The sequence below is a fragment of the Pseudophryne corroboree genome, chromosome 4 (assembly GCF_028390025.1).
Source record: "Pseudophryne corroboree isolate aPseCor3 chromosome 4, aPseCor3.hap2, whole genome shotgun sequence".
Lineage (NCBI taxonomy): Eukaryota > Metazoa > Chordata > Amphibia > Anura > Myobatrachidae > Pseudophryne > Pseudophryne corroboree.
The window spans coordinates 461,105,539-461,124,443 of NC_086447.1; the positions used below are offsets into that span (position 1 = coordinate 461,105,539).

The 18,905-nt window shown below is 47.5% G+C and overlaps 1 protein-coding gene across 1 annotated transcript in view; it reads left to right on the forward strand.

The window, feature by feature from the left end:
• Nucleotides 1-204: 204 nt before the first annotated feature.
• Nucleotides 205-18,905, forward strand: part of KLHL32 (kelch like family member 32) — a 320,778-nt gene continuing 302,077 nt past the window's right edge. The window contains exon 1 of the mRNA XM_063917019.1: nt 205-486. The gene's annotated coding sequence lies outside the window, so the exon portion shown is untranslated. The remainder of the gene's footprint in view (nt 487-18,905) is intronic.

An 18,905-nucleotide genomic window follows, 5' to 3' on the forward strand; every position in this document is an offset into this window, starting at 1 on the left:
TAGCTGTTTGGAATATGGGTGAGTTATCTCCTGCTCACCATGGCTGTGTGATAACATGTTATACTATAAGTCCAGCTGTATAACCCACCCAGTCCCATCCCGGGAGTACTAAGCTCCCTCCTGCAGGTGTAGGACAGAGTAACCGGTGAGGTGCCTGCTGCTAAAGCTCATGTGACATACCAGGGGACAGAGCCAGCACCAGCAGCATTTACAGCAGCGACAGCTGAGCTTCACAAGGAGGAGGAGCTCCTTCCTTCCCAGACAATACAATCACACACTGTAGCAACACTAAACACTGCATGTATACACTACACACACCGCTCTGCACCGCATACATGCCACTGTGGGGACATAAGATATCACCCCACGGCCACCAGCTGCAGCAGCTTCTGTCACCTCGGAGGACAGACAGACAGAGCCCCGACCACCAAGCTGCTGAGAAATTCTGCCTGCATCCCTATCTTCTCCATCTGATGCTGACAGAAGGTGAGCCGTTGTGTTGGTATTAGCAGGTGCCCCTTTCCCCTCTATGCTACCTTTCTCAGTGCTTGGCATTGCTGAATGCGTTGCAGCATTACACATTTGTGCTTTTCTGCTGCTTTCCATAAGATGAGGTAGCTCATTGATTTTGGCACACACTGGTCAGTAAGGGATGCTGCTTTGACTGATCTGGAAATGTTCAGCCTGGATAGCAGGTGCTTGCATAAGTGGTGACAGGCAGCTGCTGTAGCTGGGATTCCTCCTCCAGTATCTATAGGTGAGCCAGTTTAGTGTTGGACAAATGCCTTGTCATTCCACTGAAGTTCTGCTGTGTATACAATGAATGACATGTAATCATGCTTATTGTGCATTTAGTATTGTGCTGCATGTTCAGACTGCTGCATTGCTACATTCCATAAATGAGCAATTTCCCAATCTAATCTGCACTACGGTGTGCGTGAGAAAAACTATTACATGGCGATGTAGCTCTAAGAATAATCTGCATGATAGTTGCAGTTGTGCTGGTACATTTTTTTTTCCTTTCCTGTGGGTGGCTAATTCAATGTAGAAGAGAAAAAAGCCAGGTGTATGACATCATCTGCTGTGCTTTAGAAAACATGGTGCCACACTGCGAGCAAATATTACTGGAACAAAAAGTAATTTGTGAAATGTTCTGGCCTACCAGAGAAAAAATACCATAGCAGCCTGATATTGGAAGATGGAAAATCAATCTACAATGTGTTGCTGATTTCAGATAATAAGGTAGGAGCAGCAAACACAACCCTGCTCTAACATTGCTGCTATTGGTGTATGAAATAAGCAGAGTCTATTTTAAGGGTGACTTTAAATATGCATTTGCGGTTAGGCCATAAAAAAAACAGAAAAAAATAATCAAGAACTCCAGACTTGAACTATTAAATCAGGAAGGATTGCTCGTGTGCTTTTCTGCATTCTAGCTGGAAATCTTTTTATAGCATCACATGCCTTGTATGCTGAGAACACATCAGATAACAGTATAACCGGGGACAAATGACATGTCCATTATAAGGCAATGAAAGATAATCACACTCCTGTCTGGGGCTCTGCAGAGTTGTTCAACTTATCAGGACTGCATTTTTCATGGTAATAAAAACAGCTTTAGTGATTTATACCTCGTAGAATTAAAGCCAAAATGGTTTTATATCAAGGTTAAAAATCAAAGGAAAAAAAAAATCTCACTGTTACTGGAAATGGTGTTGGGATCCCGGCAGCAGGCAACTTGAATGCCTCCCCTGGAAATTTAGATAAGTTAGGAAAAAGTTTCTAGTCTGGAGATTTTGAGAATTTTGAACAAATACACTCTGCAGCACCGATTGAGCAAACAAAAGGTCCCTATCAGTCAGGGTATCAAACTTGTAGAGCATAGCAAAAGTGTTTGAACCCGACCAAGCAGCCGCTCTGCAAAGTTGAACCGCCGAGACTCCTCGGGCAACCGCCCAAGAAAAACCCATCTTCCTAGTAGAATGGGTCTCCACCGACTAAAGTAACGACAATCCAGCCGTAGAACGAGCACACCAAATCGTATCACAGATCCAGCGTGTAACAGACTGCATAGACGCAGGCGCCCCAATCATGCTGGAAACATACCAGACAAACAGAACCTCTGTTTCCCCAATCTGAGCCAAATTGGTGACCTAAATATTCAAAGCCCTGAGTACATCGAGAGACTTTGACTCAGCTAATGCCTAAGTAACCAACGGCATCAGAATAGGCTGATTTTAACGAGACCCAGAAAACACATTTGGGAAAACTATTATCCGAGTTCTCAATTCCTCTCTATCCACACGGAAGATCAAACAGGGCTCTTGTGAGATAAGGCCACTACTTCAAACACCCGCCTTGCGGATGCCAAAGCCAATATCATGACCACTTTCCAAAAGAGAAATTTTTACACAACCTTTCACAAAGGTTCCAAACAGTGTGACACAAGAAAACGCAACACCACGTCAAGGTCCCCCGGTGCTAACGGGGGCACAAATGGAGGTTGGATGTGCAGTACTCCTTTCACGAAGGTCCGAACTTCCGGAAAGGTTGCCAATTCTTTCTTGAAAGAAAATTTATAAGGCCAAAACCGCACTTAAAAGGAGCCAGACTTTAGGCCTGCACCCACACCTGCTTGCAAAGAATGGAGAAGAAGGACCCAGCTGAAAGACCTCCATAGCAGCCTTCTTGGATTCCCATCAAGAGACATACTATCTCCAAAGACGGTGGTAAGGCTTTGCAGTCACTTCTTTTTGGCTATGCTGTCAAACGCAGCCGCGGTAAATCGTGATACACGCCTGGATCTTGCTGTAACAGTTCCTCACGTAGAGGAAGAGGCTATGGATCTTCTATGAGCAAATCTTGAAGAACTGGATACCAAGCCCTCCTTGGTTAAACCGGAACAATGAGGATCACCTGAACCTTTGTTCTTCTTACGCTTATCACCTTCCGAAGAGTGAAAACTAAGGGGACACATAGCCCGACTGAATACACCCAAGGTGTCCCGAGGACGTCCACTGCTATAACTTGAGTGTCCCCTGACCTGAACAATATCCCAGAGGTCTCTCGTCGAGGCGAGACGCCAACCTGTCCAATTGAGGCACTCCTCAACGACTTGTCACTTCAGGGAAAACTTCTCCATGACGACTGTATTTTTCCCGGATGGAGACCGCGTCTGCAGAGGAATCTATTTCTCCCTTGTTCACATCCGGAACGAAGACCGCCAACATAGCGTTTACCAGTCTTTCCACCCAGCGGAAAACTTTTTTGGCTTCTGCTATTGCCGCTTTGCTCCTTGTTCCGCCGTAGCGGCTTACTTACACCAATGCTGTCAAGACGTTCGACAGAATTAACACGGGCAGATCACTAAGCATATGCTCATTAAAAATAGCTCTTAATTCAAGAAAGCTTATTGCAGACAAGCTTCCCAGCTTGACCTTTTCCTCTGGAAATACTTCCCTCGCAAGGACTGCTCCCCAGCCTATGAGATCTGCATGCATGGACACCAGGATCTAATCCTGGATCCCGAACCGTCGTCCCTCTAGAAGGTGAGGACCGAGCAGACACCACAGGAGCGATGTCCTGGCCATTAGGATTATATTCCGGTGCATGTGCAGGTGAGACTCGGACCACATATTCAACTGGACCCTTGAAAACCACTCTGGCATTTGACCTGCTCACCGAAAAGGCCTCTTAGGCCGCACCCATCTGCTTCATTAACGGAACATATTGATGGATTGTCACTGCAAATCTGATCCGACTCTGGATCCTCAGAACTCTTTCCACAGGAAAAACACAGAACCACAACCGTTCAGTATCTACTCTGATACCCACCTCCGACATCCGCGTCGTTGGGAACAACAGCCATTCCCTGTGTTGAAGAACAGTCAGAGAGAAACAACGAATTGCATCCCATGTTTCTTGACCTCGCCTTAATCAAGAGAGCGTCTCAGTACAGAATAACAATGGCTCTTACTATTGAATGAAAACCATCATACTGCCATCCCTGAAATGGCAAAGACGATCCTGGATATCCACCCAGGTAATCTGAATGCGGAGAACAACGCATTTAAACCTCTTAGTCTCTTTTTTTTTTTTACCAGGGACAGCAGGACAATGCCCTGAGCCTGACGCACCTCTGGTATGGCGTTGCGTACTACCTCCCCTTCCAGAGGGGAAACGGCAAGATCTATTAGAAAATGAGTGAGGGGAAACATCTGTAACTCCAGAATGTCCTCCTTTGGATTCTATAAATAACTCACAGGTCCTAGTCTATTCCCGGACCAACTGAAAAGTAGTAGACGAGTCCCCACCGAAATGTGGGGTCCAGCCAGATAGACTCAATGACATGTGGTGGATGTAGTAGAAACAGAAAACCACATCCGCTTCTGCGAAGCTAACAAGGCTGCAGAACTCTTACCTTTTCACCTTCCACTATCTGCACAGAAAAGGAAAAACAGAACGGTATCGATCTGGTTAAAACGACTGCATCCCACAAAAGAATGCATCACCAACCGTTGTGAGGGAATCTAATTCACGAAGGTAGATTTACCAGCAGCATCCGCCGAGAGTGACTGAACTGAGGCATCCCCACACAGCGGTACACCGTCCCAGAGTAAAACTCCAGTATCTCTCGGAGTCAGCCTCAGCACTTCCCCGGCCACGCCTCCTGTATACGCACATCAGCCTGCCGCAATGTTATAGAGAAGAATCAACATAAGAAACATCCCTTCTCTCTTTTAGGGTAATTCTATCGGATGCCTTTCCGAATATAAACACTCCCTCATGTGCATGTAGTGCAAACAAGCCCAAAGCATAGAAATAAAATATCACTTAGCTTCCTGTATACGATCCTTTGTGACAGGGCCCCGTGTCGACCAGGAGTTGACCTTCACAGTATTCTACCCACGGCGGGAAACAAATAAACCTTCGGACTCCTTGAGAGGATCTGAGACTAACTCGTCACGGCCGACCTAGAGCTTTATCAACAGAGCGACCAGCACATGAGAAGGAATACTTTTAATCAGCATTCATTATAATATGAATATACATAATGTAATACACCCGTACACACGTATCACACATACATACATACATACATACATACATACATACATACATACATACATATATATATATATATATATATATATATACATATTCACAACATACATAGAAGTGGATTGTCCGGAACCATCGGGTCCTTAGTGACATTAACGTGTTCGGAATGTATATAACCATGTACTGTATGCCCCAGTTGTGGATCTAACAGGAAACCTTATGGTCGACAGAAAACCCAGAATTTGTCGACAGCAGTGAGTAGTAACCAGGCAAAGTAACATTCTTGCAACCCCGAGTGGTCTGAGGGAAGTATACATATATCATTTCAATAACACTCCCCTCCACAAACTACCATGTCTGTGCTCGAGCTACAGGCCCATTGAACCGTACCATACATATACATATAAATATATATACAGGTATAAGGCAGTTACAGCATGTTAACTTACACCCAGTAAAAACAGTTGGTGCCGACAGGGTCACCCACACACTACTGTGTCTCCCCTATAGTGTTTACTTTTAACAAGTATACAACAACCGACCTGCTGACACTGCATTGACAGAATCAAGCACCAACAGGCGTCGGCAATGCCGACAGTGATCCCCATAAGTGACAGAGCACTCACACCTGTCAACACACGTCGAATAAGCTATAGTGGGCATCCAACAGGGAGCACACAGATATATAAGCACAACACACAGAGTACCTGCCCATTTTTCTCAAATAGTGCTATATTGTCCTCTATATAGCACTAAAAACTGTGCCTCCATCATATATGCACTGTTTTACATTGTTTTGGCGGGTCATGGAGAAAAATGGCGCTGACTTCTGCAATGAGGGCTAAGCCCCGCCCCTTCCCGGCGCGCTTCAGTCCGCTAATAAAATAGCTCTTTTTGTGCTATTGGGGGTCCCTATACAGTGACTACACACTGTATAAACCTGTTGTCACCCTCCAAATGGTATATACATTGCTGCCCAGGGCGTACCCCCCAGCGCCCTGCACCCGTGTAAAAAGCGTTGGTGTGTAGCAATGGCGCACAGCGTGACCGCTGCCTCATACTGGCGGGGGTATCGGAAACGGTGCCCAGGCCCCGAATAACTAATTTATGCCAGCGTTAAGACTATCAGTAACTATGCTGCCCAGGGCGCTCCCCCCCAGCGCCCTGCACCCTGTGAGTGCCGTTGGTGTGTGGGAGCATGGAGCGCAGCGCGACCGCTACGCTGTACCTCCATTACTGAAGTCTTCTGCCATCACTGAAGTCTTCTTTTCTTCACATACTCACCCGGCTTCTTTCTTCTGAATACTCACCCGGCTTCTTTCTTCTGGCTTCTGTGAGGGGTTGACGGCGCGGCTCCGGGAACAAGCAGCTAGGCGGACCAAGTGATCGAACCCTCTGGAGCTAATGGTGTCCAGTAGCCTAAGAAGCAGAGCCCTTGAACTATGAAGAGGGGGTCTGACTTCTCTCCCCTCAGTACCACGATGCAGGGAGCCTGTAGCCAGCAGGTCTCCCTGAAAATAAAAAAACCTAACAGTAAAGTCTTTTAGAGAAACTCAGAAGAGCTCCCCTAGTGTGTGTCCAGTCACTCCTGGGCACAAAGTCTAACTGAGGTCTGGGGGGGGGGCATAGAGGGAGGAGCCAGTTCACACCCATTCAAAGTCTTATAGTGTGCCCAAGCTCCTGCGGATCCCATCTATAACCCATAGTCCTTACGGAGTCCCCAGCATCCTCTAGGACGTATGAGAAATAACTATTAGAGATGCCAATTAATCAGAAGTGCAGTGGTATAAAACCCTCATCAATAAGAAATACTGGTGAAAAACAAGATCAAAAACTGATCCATCCACTACACACAAGGGGGGTCATTCTGAGTTGATAGCTCACTGCCATTTTTTGCAGCGCAGTCAACAGGTTACTACTGCGTATGCACCTCAATACGCAGGCGCGTCGTACGTGTACAAAGCAGATCGTTGCTGGGCGATGGATTTAACGAAGAATCCATTCGCACAGCCGATCGCAAGGAGATTGACAGGAAGAGGGCATTTCTGGGTGTCAACTGATCGTTTTCAGAAAGTATTTGGAAAAACGCAGGCGCGTCCAAGCGTTTGCAGGGCGGGTGTCTGATGTCAGTTCCGGGACCAAAAAGACTGAAGTGATCACAAGGGCTGAGTGACTCCAGAGCTACTCAGAAACTGCAAAAAACTTTTTCATCCCGCTCGGCTGCACACGCGTTTGCACACTTGCAAAGCGAAAATACACTCCCCCGTGGGCGGCAACTATGCGTTTTCCTGGCTGCTAAAAGTAGCTAGCGAGCAATCAACTTGGAATGAGGGCCAATGTGCCTGATTCTGAGTCACTTGCAAACAGCAGCCATATTTAGTACTATTGGGGGTTATTCAGAGATGAACGCAGATAGCTGCATATGCAGCCAGATCTGCATTCATCTCTGCACATGCTGGGGACCACCCAGCATGTGTAAGGTCGCCCCCCGATGCGTTCGCAGTGTAATTGTGAATGCATGGGATCTAACGTTGACCCCTGGCAGCGCAGCTTGGCTGCGCTCTTAGGCAGTCAGTGGCCATCGTTTTTATTGGAGCAGCTGCCTTTGACATCATGCAGCCACCCCGAAAACAGTCCCAGCCCGCCACTATTCGCTCCAGAACCCCAGTGCCGCGTCGCCAACACCAAAAGCACCCGCTGCTGTCAATCACATTGCGGCCGCATCCATCAGGGATGTGACAGCAACATGTGTGTCTGCGCATGCGCAGTTTGCCAACAACGGCAAACTGCACTGCGTGCTGCAACAGGGGCTGGGTGTGAATTGCCCCCTATATGCTGATGTAAGTATCCGTATGACTTCATGCATATAGTCACACCGCCCACTGGTTTTCTGTTTGCAGCCACTACTGTAATTTGTATCGGCACTTACACCTGCCACATGCTGGGTGCAAAAGATCTGGCTGGCAACGGTGACCCTTTATGGCTGGTATTAGACTAAGAAGAGCCCAGGGCAAAATCCCATTTGGCACCCCACCCCCTCTCCTGTACAGAACATGTACATATCTTGGTTTAAGCATACCAATGTGTGGTACAAGGCATGGCACAGGGCATAGCGCACGGCACCCCACCACCACTACCACCCAACCCTCATCCAGTGGTGATAACTCACAATGCTGTGACAGTGAGGTGCACATGCATGGATCTGCATATATTAGAAAATATTTGTCTGGCTGGGCCCAATAATTCGCCACTCTACTTTCACTCGCCGACCCCCACTCAACAATTCTGTCACTACGCCTCCTAGGTTCCTCCACAACATTGGCTGATGACTGTCATATAAGAAGAAAAAGAGAGCTGCAGCCACGGTTTGGATCTTTTGAGGAACAAGAAATAGCAGGGGGGATATGGGAGGGAGACGGGAGGAAGATGGGGAAATGGGAGGAAGACAGGGGTAAGAGCAGTGGGAGACGTGATGAAAAGAGGGAGATGGGTGGAAAATGGGGGAGACAGGAGTCTACTCCACAACAGTGGCTGGTAAATGCTACTTAAAATCAATAAAAGAGCTGAGAGGAATGGGAAAGAACAGGAGGAACATGGAGGGGGATGGGAGGAACACATGGGGAATAAGAGGGTAAGATGGGAGGAAAGGGAATGAAAATGTCCAAAATACATACATACGCAAAATAACAGGGAATACCAGAGAACACCCATTGTACGAGTGAAATATATATACATATATGCATGTACATTATACATCCCAACTGTCCCACTTTTCTGGGACTGTCCTGTCATCCCACTCATAGGCTGCAGTATCTCGTGGTGAGGTAGGGGGAGCACACAGCTGCTTTGAGGAACAGGTGGTGAATAGATGCCATGCACACCGCATCTACACAGTGTGGGGAGAGTATCTTGGGAAAGCCCAGCATCTCCAGGAGTGCCGGGCACACCAGCACAGTAATGATATGGTGGCGTGCTGTAAGGCCATGCCCTCTCCTCAAGGGTCTTGATTTTAAGAGCTCAGATGTTCGAAGGTATAGTGCATGATATGTAAGCATCTTGAGTCCTATGGGATAAAGAGCGCTATATGAATAAAATGATTGTTATTACTTTATTATTATTATTATTATTATTATTATTTATTATTATGCTTTTAAACTTATGTTTTGCACCTGAGGGTGGATTGTTGAATAGCTCATTTTGTGGATCCTGAGTTGTAATGGGGAAAGCATGTGCAGTACTCTACTTGGTGCCCTGGATTTGTTTGCTGTACAGGACACTTGTATTGGCTATATAGGAATATTAGTAATCCTGTAGCTCTGCTTCCCATGGCTGGACCATTCGCCAGGTCCTTCCTCCTGTCCTTCTTTATCTCTAACCACTCCATGGTTCTGGTGGCAGCAGAACAGACTCCCAGTGCCTCTGGGTCCTCTTAGTCTCTGGCATGACAGTAGACAAGGGCACTGACTGCAGCTGTGCCCCTAGGCTCCAGCGCCCCAGGCAATAGCCCTGCCAGTCTGCCCCTTGAACTCGCCCTGTGTCCCTTCATTATACTCTTACCTCATAATAGCACAAATCTCTTGCTATATGCCCGCAATACTCCCATAGCATGGTCTACATCACAAAACTTACACAGAAAGACTAAAAAATCTCAATATGTATAGTTTGGAGCAGAGAAGGGAAAGGGGGGATATGATAGAAACTTTCACATATATCAAGGGTTTTAACAATGTCCAGGAGGGAAACATTCTTCCAATGAAGAGAAGCAATAGGACATGAGGACATGCACTGAGACTGGAGGGAGGTAGGTTCAGGGGAGGGTAATAAGAGGCGCGCATCAAAAAATAGGGGTGTGGCTTCATATGGAAGGGGCGTGCCCCCTGTAGTTGTGCCCCCTGTAGAGCTGTGCCCCCTGTAGAGTTTTGCCCCCCTGTAGCTGTGCCCCTGTAGTTATGCCCCTAGTAGCGCCGCTTACAAAATAAAATAATAATAATAAAAAATACCAACCCCGCTCCTGCTTCCCGACTGCTGCTGCTGTCTCTGCCCCTGCTCTTCGGATCTATGGGAGAGACGTCATGACGTCTCTGCCATAGCTCCACACAGACACTAGAGGTCAATTAGGACCTCTAGCATCTGCGGCCGCTCCCACAATGCCGTGCGGTGTGCGATTACATCATGGCAGCATGTGGGAGCTGGGAGGGTCAGGAGGCGCAGCGGCGGCAGCGCCCTTCCGGATGAGGCACCTCGGGCAAAAAACCTGTTTGCCCGCGGCAAGAGCCACCCCTGCGCCCAAATCATCTAATTAACAGTTCTGGTACAGATAATGAAAGTGTCTGATTGCTATGTGTTAGGGCAGATTTACACTTGTATTTTGTAAATAATCTCCAATGTTTGTATCTACAGTAAGTGGTTGTAATTAGTGGATACATTCTGCTGTGTCTAAATATTACTGTGACACAATGTATCTTTATTGTATCTGTCTAACTTTAATGTTGGTCCAACAGTTTTAGCACTTGGGCTGAGGAATTGCTGCAGAAAAGGGCATTGTGTTTCACTTTCTCCATTTCTCCTAGTGATGAGACTTGTATAAAGCCGGGTACACACTACCCAATGTCTAAATGCCAACGGTGAACGACTACTGTATATCGTTGAATGATTTATCATTCAACGATATAGGGCCTAATTCAGACCTGATCGCAGCAGCAAACTTTTTCTCTAATGGGCAAACCCATTGGGGTAATTCAGACCAGATCGCAGCAGCATTTGTTAGCAGTTGGGCAAAACCATGTGCACTGCAGGGTGGGCAGATATAATATGTGCAGAGAGAGTTAGATTTGGGTGGGGTGTGTTCAAACTGAAATCTAAATTGCAGTGTAAAAATAAAGCTGCCAGTATTTACCCTGCACAGAAACAAAATAACCCACCCAAATCTAACTCTCTCTGCACATGTTTTATCTGCCCCACCTGTAGTTCAACATGTGGGGTAATTCAGACTGCATCACTGCAGCGGCAGCGATCGCAGTCTGAATTTTTTTGTGGAGTCGCGGGGGCACTCTGCGGCGCACCCTGGGAACCCAGTAAGATGCTAAAAGCATCTCAGGGCTGCGATCGCCTCTGCCTGATTGACAGGCAGAGGCGGTCGCGGGGCAGGAGGGGGTGTGCCAACGGCGTTAGAACACTGTTGGCAGGGTGTGGTCCGGACAACGTCGGCGTGTCCGGACCATTGGGGTCAAAGCGGCTGCGTGACGTCACACACTGCCGCTGAGACCCGGGACACGGTGGGTAGCTCCCTGCCACAGTGCAGGAGCTGCGCAGGCAGAAAGCTACTCGCTGGGGGCAAAAGCATCTCCGTCATGCCATGCTTTTGCACCAGTGCAGGGGGGGAGGCAGAGATGCGGGGCAGACTAGCCCTGTGCTGGGTGTCCCCCCGCATGTCTGAGAAAATGATCGTAGATGTGCCTTATTTAGCACATCTACGAGCGGATCTGAATTAGGCCCATGGTTTTGCCCATTAGAGAAAGATTTTTTTTTCGTGATCAGGTCTGAATTAGGCTAATAGTACGTACACACTGAACGTTATCGTTCAACGATAACATTCAGTGATGTCATCGCTGGCATTCCCGAACATGCAGCTCAGCCCGACATTGATATGTTGAGCAGCGCCCATCGTTCATCGGTCACCGATATTGCCCCCATACAGACTGGACGATATAAGCCTAAATATAAACAATAACGTCGTTATCATTTATTTTTTTAGGCTAAAATCGCCTAATGTGTACCCCCCTTAACACCGATCTCTTCCAGTATATGCAGGAGTGCTCTGTTTGGCATCCTCTCTTTTTGTTTTGCTGTTACTGTCTTCCTGGTTCCTGTTCTCCATAACAGTAGCAGTGCCCACAAGGAATCTCATTTCCCTTTCAGAGACACACAGATAAAGGTGTAACATCGTCCACACACAAATGTACACCATGTCATTATTCACAGTATTGGGCAAATACATATACAATTGCTTTGTTTAAGAACATGATGTTTAACTATGTGTATAGACAGAATAGAATGAATGGAAGAGATACAGGTCTATGGGAGTTATGCCATGCAACTACCATTGGTGTAAGGTGGAATCTCTCAAAAAAAGGGACATACCTTTATATTTATTTTATTACACTTCCATAAAGAATTTACTAAGAGATTAGCTTGTTCACTTAAAAGAACCCCTCTTTCTGGAAATAAGGCATGGAGAGGGCTAATGGTAAGACTGCGGTAAACCTTGCTTTGGCGCTGGAAAGATCAGTCTCACATTTACATATTTGCAGCATTAAGTTACTATTTGCTGTCATACACTCCATCAGCTTAGCTTTCCATGGCCATGATATCTACCACATCCTAACTTAATTAAAGAAGGAACCGTGCTCTCTGCCAGTTAGTAAAAATGAGCATGGATTTGTTCTGCTGGCAGACCCATATGACCAATACAGCTGCTGCCCCTTCCATAGCAGAAGCGCCACTAATTTAATAAGAAAAAAAACATGTATTATAGAGGTTAAATTGCAAACTAATAGGAGTCAAATAAAAATAAAATGTTTTAAAATAGTAAATCTAGGGTCAGTGTCAGTCTGCCACACTGCAGTTATCAAAACCCCAACACCACCATTGTTTTCCCCACTTGTTGCTGGGGGCCATTTCTAATTCTCTACAGATGATTCTGGCGACTACACATGATGTTTCTTTGTAGCTGATTTTTGCTTGCAGCCTATGGAGGTCTGAGCAGAAATCAGGCTACTGTAATTGCACTTATGTGCGCAGTGTATTGATCACACCAGCTACCTCTAACTGGCTGTTCTACCACAGTAATCCTATGGATTGGATGGCTATTGCATGGTTCTCCATGTTCTAATCACTGGTTTGCACAGTTTGTCTGCATGATTCATACCTGTAGCATGTGAAACTACTTAGAAAGGAATAATGAATGCATAACCTCTGATTTTCTTTTATCATCAAAAAAACATATAGGAGCTGATTCAGAGTCGCACACAATGCCCAGGTGTACATATATGAGCAATTTGTTGCTACGGTGTATGCGCACAAATCCCTATAATCTCCTACAGCGCATGCGTTACAGTGTCTGCACACAGGTGCTGTTGAGATTGAGATGCTAAGTATCAGTAATATATTGCTAAGTGATGGGTGTTCCTGGGATGCAGGGATGGACTGTGGTCCAAAATCAGTCCTGGCATGTGCGTACATGTGCACATGAGCGGGACGTGCACACAGCGAAAGGTGGTGCGCGGACACCATCGATAGAGGCGTGCTGTGAGTCAGGGGGGCTAGGTCTCGCGGCACGCCCCCGTTTTCATGAAGATGGGCGGGGATGTGGCACAAGTCAGGGGGTGTGGACTCATGGCACGCCTCCATTTCCATGGAGTCGGGCAGGCGGGCGGCCATACCAGATAGCCGGAGGCTGCGCTGCACGCGACCTACCCAGCTTTCTGTGTGACAGGACCGGCCCACCAGCCCATTGGCCCTTCTGGAATTTGCCAGAAGTGCCAGATGGGCAGTCCGGCCCTGCTGGGATCTGCCTTAGCGCATGTATAGAGATTGTCCATCTTATGGGAGTGTTATTGGAGTGATTCAGCTGTTTCGGTGAAAGTGGTTGCGCAGACACAGAGCACATATGTTCACATATGAGGCCATACACAGACAGAGAAACTGCACCTGCTATAGAGCTGGGGAAAGTTTCCATGGTGCGACTGTATTGTAGTACCTAAGGATGCGGACAGTGGGCATCTCAGTCCTTTGCAAATGGATATGCACTAGGGAAAAGCTTTGCACCGGCAGATGGGTGACTGCCTATAGACACAGTCATGGCCAGCAGGGCCGTAACTACGTGTGTGCCAAGTGGGCTTGGCACACAGCGCAGTTGCCCTGAGGGCGCACGGCCAGCGGCATGTAATGAGTCAAATTGACTCATTACATGCTGCCTCTGAAGTCCGCGCCGTGCGCCGCAGCCGCGCTGGAGGAGAGAGAAGCGCTGGAGGCAGCTGAGAAGGAGGAGGAGGGAGGGGGACTGGAGCCGCAGCAGCGCTATTTCATTGGTAGTAAGCGCCGCTGCAGCATCCCCCTCTCCTTCCGTATAGGCTGCCCGGCGCTGCTGTGGATGCTGGGATGCGGTTCCTCCATCCCAGCATCCACAGCAGCGCCAGGCAACCAATACGGAAGGAGAGGGGGATGCTGCAGCGGCGCTTACTACCAATGACATAGCGCTGCTGTGGCTCCAGTCCCCCTCCCTCCTTCTCCCATGCCTGCACACTGCACAGAGGGAGATGCCAGCACGAGGAGCCTGTCAGCGGGGAGAAGGTAAGTATATCCCCCTCTCTCTCTCTCTCTCTCTCTCTCTCTCTCTCTCTCTCTCTCTCTCTCTCTCTCTCTCTCTCTCTCTCTCTGGGACACCGTCTGCCATAATGTGTAAAAAGGGGTCCTGGCTGCCGCAATGTGTAAAAAGGGGGACTGGCTGCCGCAAAGGGGGCCTGGCTGCTGCAATGTGTAAAAAGGGGGCCTGGCTGCCGCAATGTGTAAAAAGGGGGACTGGCTGCCGCAATGTGTAAAAAGGGGGCCTGGCTGCCGCAAAGGGGGCCTGGCTGCTGCAATGTGTAAAAAGGGGGACTGGCTGCCGCAATGTGTAAAAAGGGGGACTGGCTGCCGCAATGTGTAAAAAGGGGGACTGGCTGCCGCAATGTGTAAAAAGGGGGACTGGCTGCCGCAATGTGTAAAAAGGGGGCCTGGCTGCCGCAATGTGTAAAAAAGGGTCCTGGCTGCCGCAATGTGTAAAAAGGGGGACTGGCTGCCGCAATGTGTAAAAAGGGGGACTGGCTGCCGCAATGTGTAAAAAGGGGGACTGGCTGCCGCAATGTGTAAAAAGGGGGCCTGGCTGCCGCAATGTGTAAAAAGGGGGACTGGCTGCCGCAATGTGTAAAAAGGGGGACTGGCTGCAGCAATGTGTAAAAAGGGGGCTGGCTGCCGTAATGTGTAAAAAGGGGGACTGGCTGCCGCAATGTGTAAAAAGGGGTCCTGGCTGCCGCAATGTGTAAAAAGGGGTCCTGGCTGCCGCAATGTGTAAAAAGGGGTCCTGGCTGCCGCAATGTGTAAAAAGGGGGACTGTCTGCTGTAATGTGTAAAAAGGGGGCCGCTGTCTGCTGTAATGTATAAAAGGGGCTCTACCTGGTGTAGTGGCGCTACTGTGCAGCGTAATTTGAATAATGGAGACTACTGTGCACCGTAGTATGAATTGCTATTATTTTGTGGCCACGCCCCTTCCCCATGAAGCCACGCCCCTATATATTTTTCACGCGCCTACGGCGCGCACTGCCCCTATCGTGCATAGGGGGGGGGGGCAATGTCGTTTCTTGCACACAGCGCTAAAATGCCTAGTTACGGCACTGATGGCCAGTAACCCTAACCCTAACTCTAACCATAAAATGTCGACATAAGTCAGTGTCCACTTTCTTTGACATGTTGATATACTGATAGTATACCATTTACTTGTGTTCACTTCAAACACATTGAGATTCATGCACGTCAACGCCTTTTGTTATTGCTGATTGAGTGACAAGTCATTTGTAATTGTTATTAGTTCTTTATGCCAGTACAGTCTTCAAACAATCGTTTATCTTCTATTGCTCCATAGTTCTAAAACTGCTCTTATCCTTCTATCTATCTATCTATCTATCTATCTATCTATCTATCTATCTATCTATCTATCTATCTATCTATCTATCTATCTATCTATCTATCTATTCAGTGATGGACTGGGGCTGTAGAACAAAGTGCCAGATGAGAAGGTTTAGTGCCATGCTTTCCATGTCTTTCATATTCATTTATTGCTTTTTCCTCACACCCTTTGTGGTTCCTTCCTCATGCCATGTATAAGCTACAGTATGGAACGGAAGACAACAGATTGTGTTGCCATTCATGTGCTGTCATTTAAAGAAACAACTGCCTCCTGCTGAGGTTCTGTTAGTAATGACTAATCACTAAAAACCTTTATCGTCTTTAAGAAGTGAACAAGTCAAATAATCAGGCGATGTTCTAAGGTATTAGTGTTATGAGGGACTGACAGACACACTTGTGTACTGATTTGACTGATTTTTTAAGCTGTCTTTTTTTATATACATTTGCCAGACAATTACATTCAGTAAGACTGATTAAAGCTGTACTGAGGTCCAGTTACCAAAATCTGTTAAGGCATCTTATTCTACGGGCTTTATAGATATCTACTAGTTATATGTGTAACATTCATTAAATATAGCCACTGTGGCAGCAGTACCACAAGTAATAATTCAGCCGCATGTGCAAGCACGCCCATGACACTCCCATTACATGTCCACCACACATACTCTTATTTTGTTTACCACCCAGTCTCACAAGTGCATTGCAGTAGTCTTCTCAAGTTATTGTGATTTTAGATGTACTAAGCTTTGGAGAGTGATAAAGTGGGGAGAGATAAAGGGGGACATGTACTAAGCAGTGATAAAAGTGGAGAAGTTGCCCATGGCAACCAATCAGCATTAACGTACCATTTAGAATTTGCATACTATAAATGTATACAGAGCAGCCGATTGGTTGCCATGGGCAATTTCTCCATTATCTCCCTTCTCCACTTTTATCACTGCTTAGTACATATCCCCCAAAGTACCAACCAATTAATAATTAACTACCATGATACAGGCTGTGTTTGAAAAATGACAGTTAGGAGCTCATTGGTTGGTAATTTATCTCTCTCCACTTAATCACACGCCAAAGATTAGTACATCTGCACCCTAGTACTCAACCTCCGTGTGCTATTTTAAAGGCAGTTCGCACATGTGCAGTCAGTGTCCGAGGATATTTGCGCATGTGTAGTAGCAAAACTAACTAAATCAACATATTGTCCAACTCTGAATCAGGCCCAAAGCTAAAGAAAGCCAGAGCTTTGTGTGAAGATACTGTTTTGCCAATAATACAAATTACAGGTGGTATCTGTGGCATAACTCCCGGAAGCAATGGCAGCATTTAACACCAGCTGTCATGTGGGCACCGAGAAGCAGGCCCGATGACAGGGGCACAGTTATACCGGGCCCTGGAAGGTACAAAGATAAATACATTTATAATCTCTGTGCCCTGCAGATCACTTGACTTTGGGGTTGTTAGGCGCCGAGGGTCCGCCCGTCAGTGCGGCCCGGCGCCTAGCAACTAGGGACGCCGCAGGCACACAGCCGCCGGCTCCCTAGCAACGCTAGACGCCGGGCGCACGGAGCCGCTCAGACCATAGCAACGGGGACGCCACTGTCGGACCGCGTTCCCCGTTGCTAGGTCTAGATAATGAGTTCATTTGTATCCTGGCCGTGCAGCATGCAGCTGCACGGCATGATGTTTATTATCCTGTCTGGATCCTGATTGGAGGGTTCCCAAATAAAGGCACTCTCAGGACTTCTTACAGACGCCGGTGATAGCTTCCTGTTTGCTGAGTCTGTTACAGAGAGTTTCCAGTCCTGCTCTATCCGGTTGTTCCTGTCCTCAGTGATCCAGTACTCGGAATTTGTCATCTGTTCCTGGAGTCCGACCGAGCACCTTTAACATCCTGTGGTGTTCGTGAGTCGCGGCGTAGCCGTGTGTTGCGGCCTGACCGCTTACTATTTATTATTTAGTTTCTTTGTGTTCCGGAGTTTTTGCGGAGGATTCCGCTCCCACAGATCCACTCTGATATCCAGCGGTGCTGGATAGGAGTAACGGATCAGGGGATCTTTTGGTTGTCCTTTTCCCTGGCGGTTTGTCCGCACATACTTTTGGTTTAAGTTAGCTTGTAACCCCTGGCCTGGTTGCTTAGTCAGAGGGCCCCTTGTTATCACCCTGTCTCGGATTTCCCTTTGTCTCCCATTAAGACCTGAGGGGGCATCGGGGTTGGGCAGACATAATCCGCCCTTCGAACGCGGCTGCCATGGGCTCAAGCAACCATAGTCTCGCAGGGGATTTCTGACAACACGGGCGAGACAACGGAGTTAGGGCGCCAGGGGTTACTAGGCTTTCCTGCTCCCGTAACCAGCATATCTTTCCAGTACCCAGACCTCTGCCATAAGATCTCCTCTGGTCTGGAGTACGGGAATCATAACATTATCACCGGCCAGACTAACATTTAAAATTAAACAGGAGTTAATTTTTTCCTTTATTCTGTTGGGAGATTTGTCAGCCTCATGAATCCCACCGGTGTTGGGCCAAATCCTGGCCAGCTTTTAGTTAGCCAGATTCAAGAGCTTACTCAGATGGTTCAGGATCTGTCCCTTCGGGTGAGGTCACAGGAAGATCTGTTACGGACTTCCCCGAGGGTCATTCCTGAACCAAAAATGCATCTGCCTGACCGTTTTTCTGGGGATAGAAAGCAGTTTTTTAATTTTAAAGAGTCTTGTAAACTGTATTTTCGTTTAAGACCAGTCTCCTCAGGTACTGAATCTCAGCGGGTAGGAATTATTATTTCTTTGCTACAGGGGGATCCTCAGACCTGGGCTTTTGGTTTAAAGACAGACGATCCGGCTTTATTGTCTGTAGACGCCTTTCTGGGGTCTTTAGGGCTATTGTATGACGACCCTGATAGAGAGGCATCCGCCGAGAGTCAGTTGCGTGCTCTCAGACAGGGTAGGAATCCCGCAGAGATTTATTGTACGGAGTTTCGCCGTTGGTCGAACGACTGTGGATGGAATGACCCAGCCCTGCGCAGTCAGTTTCGCCTCGGCTTATCCGAGTCTATAAAAGACAGTCTCCTTCAGTATCCCGCTCCTGAGACGCTCGATAAACTCATGGAGCTCTCTATTAAGATTGAT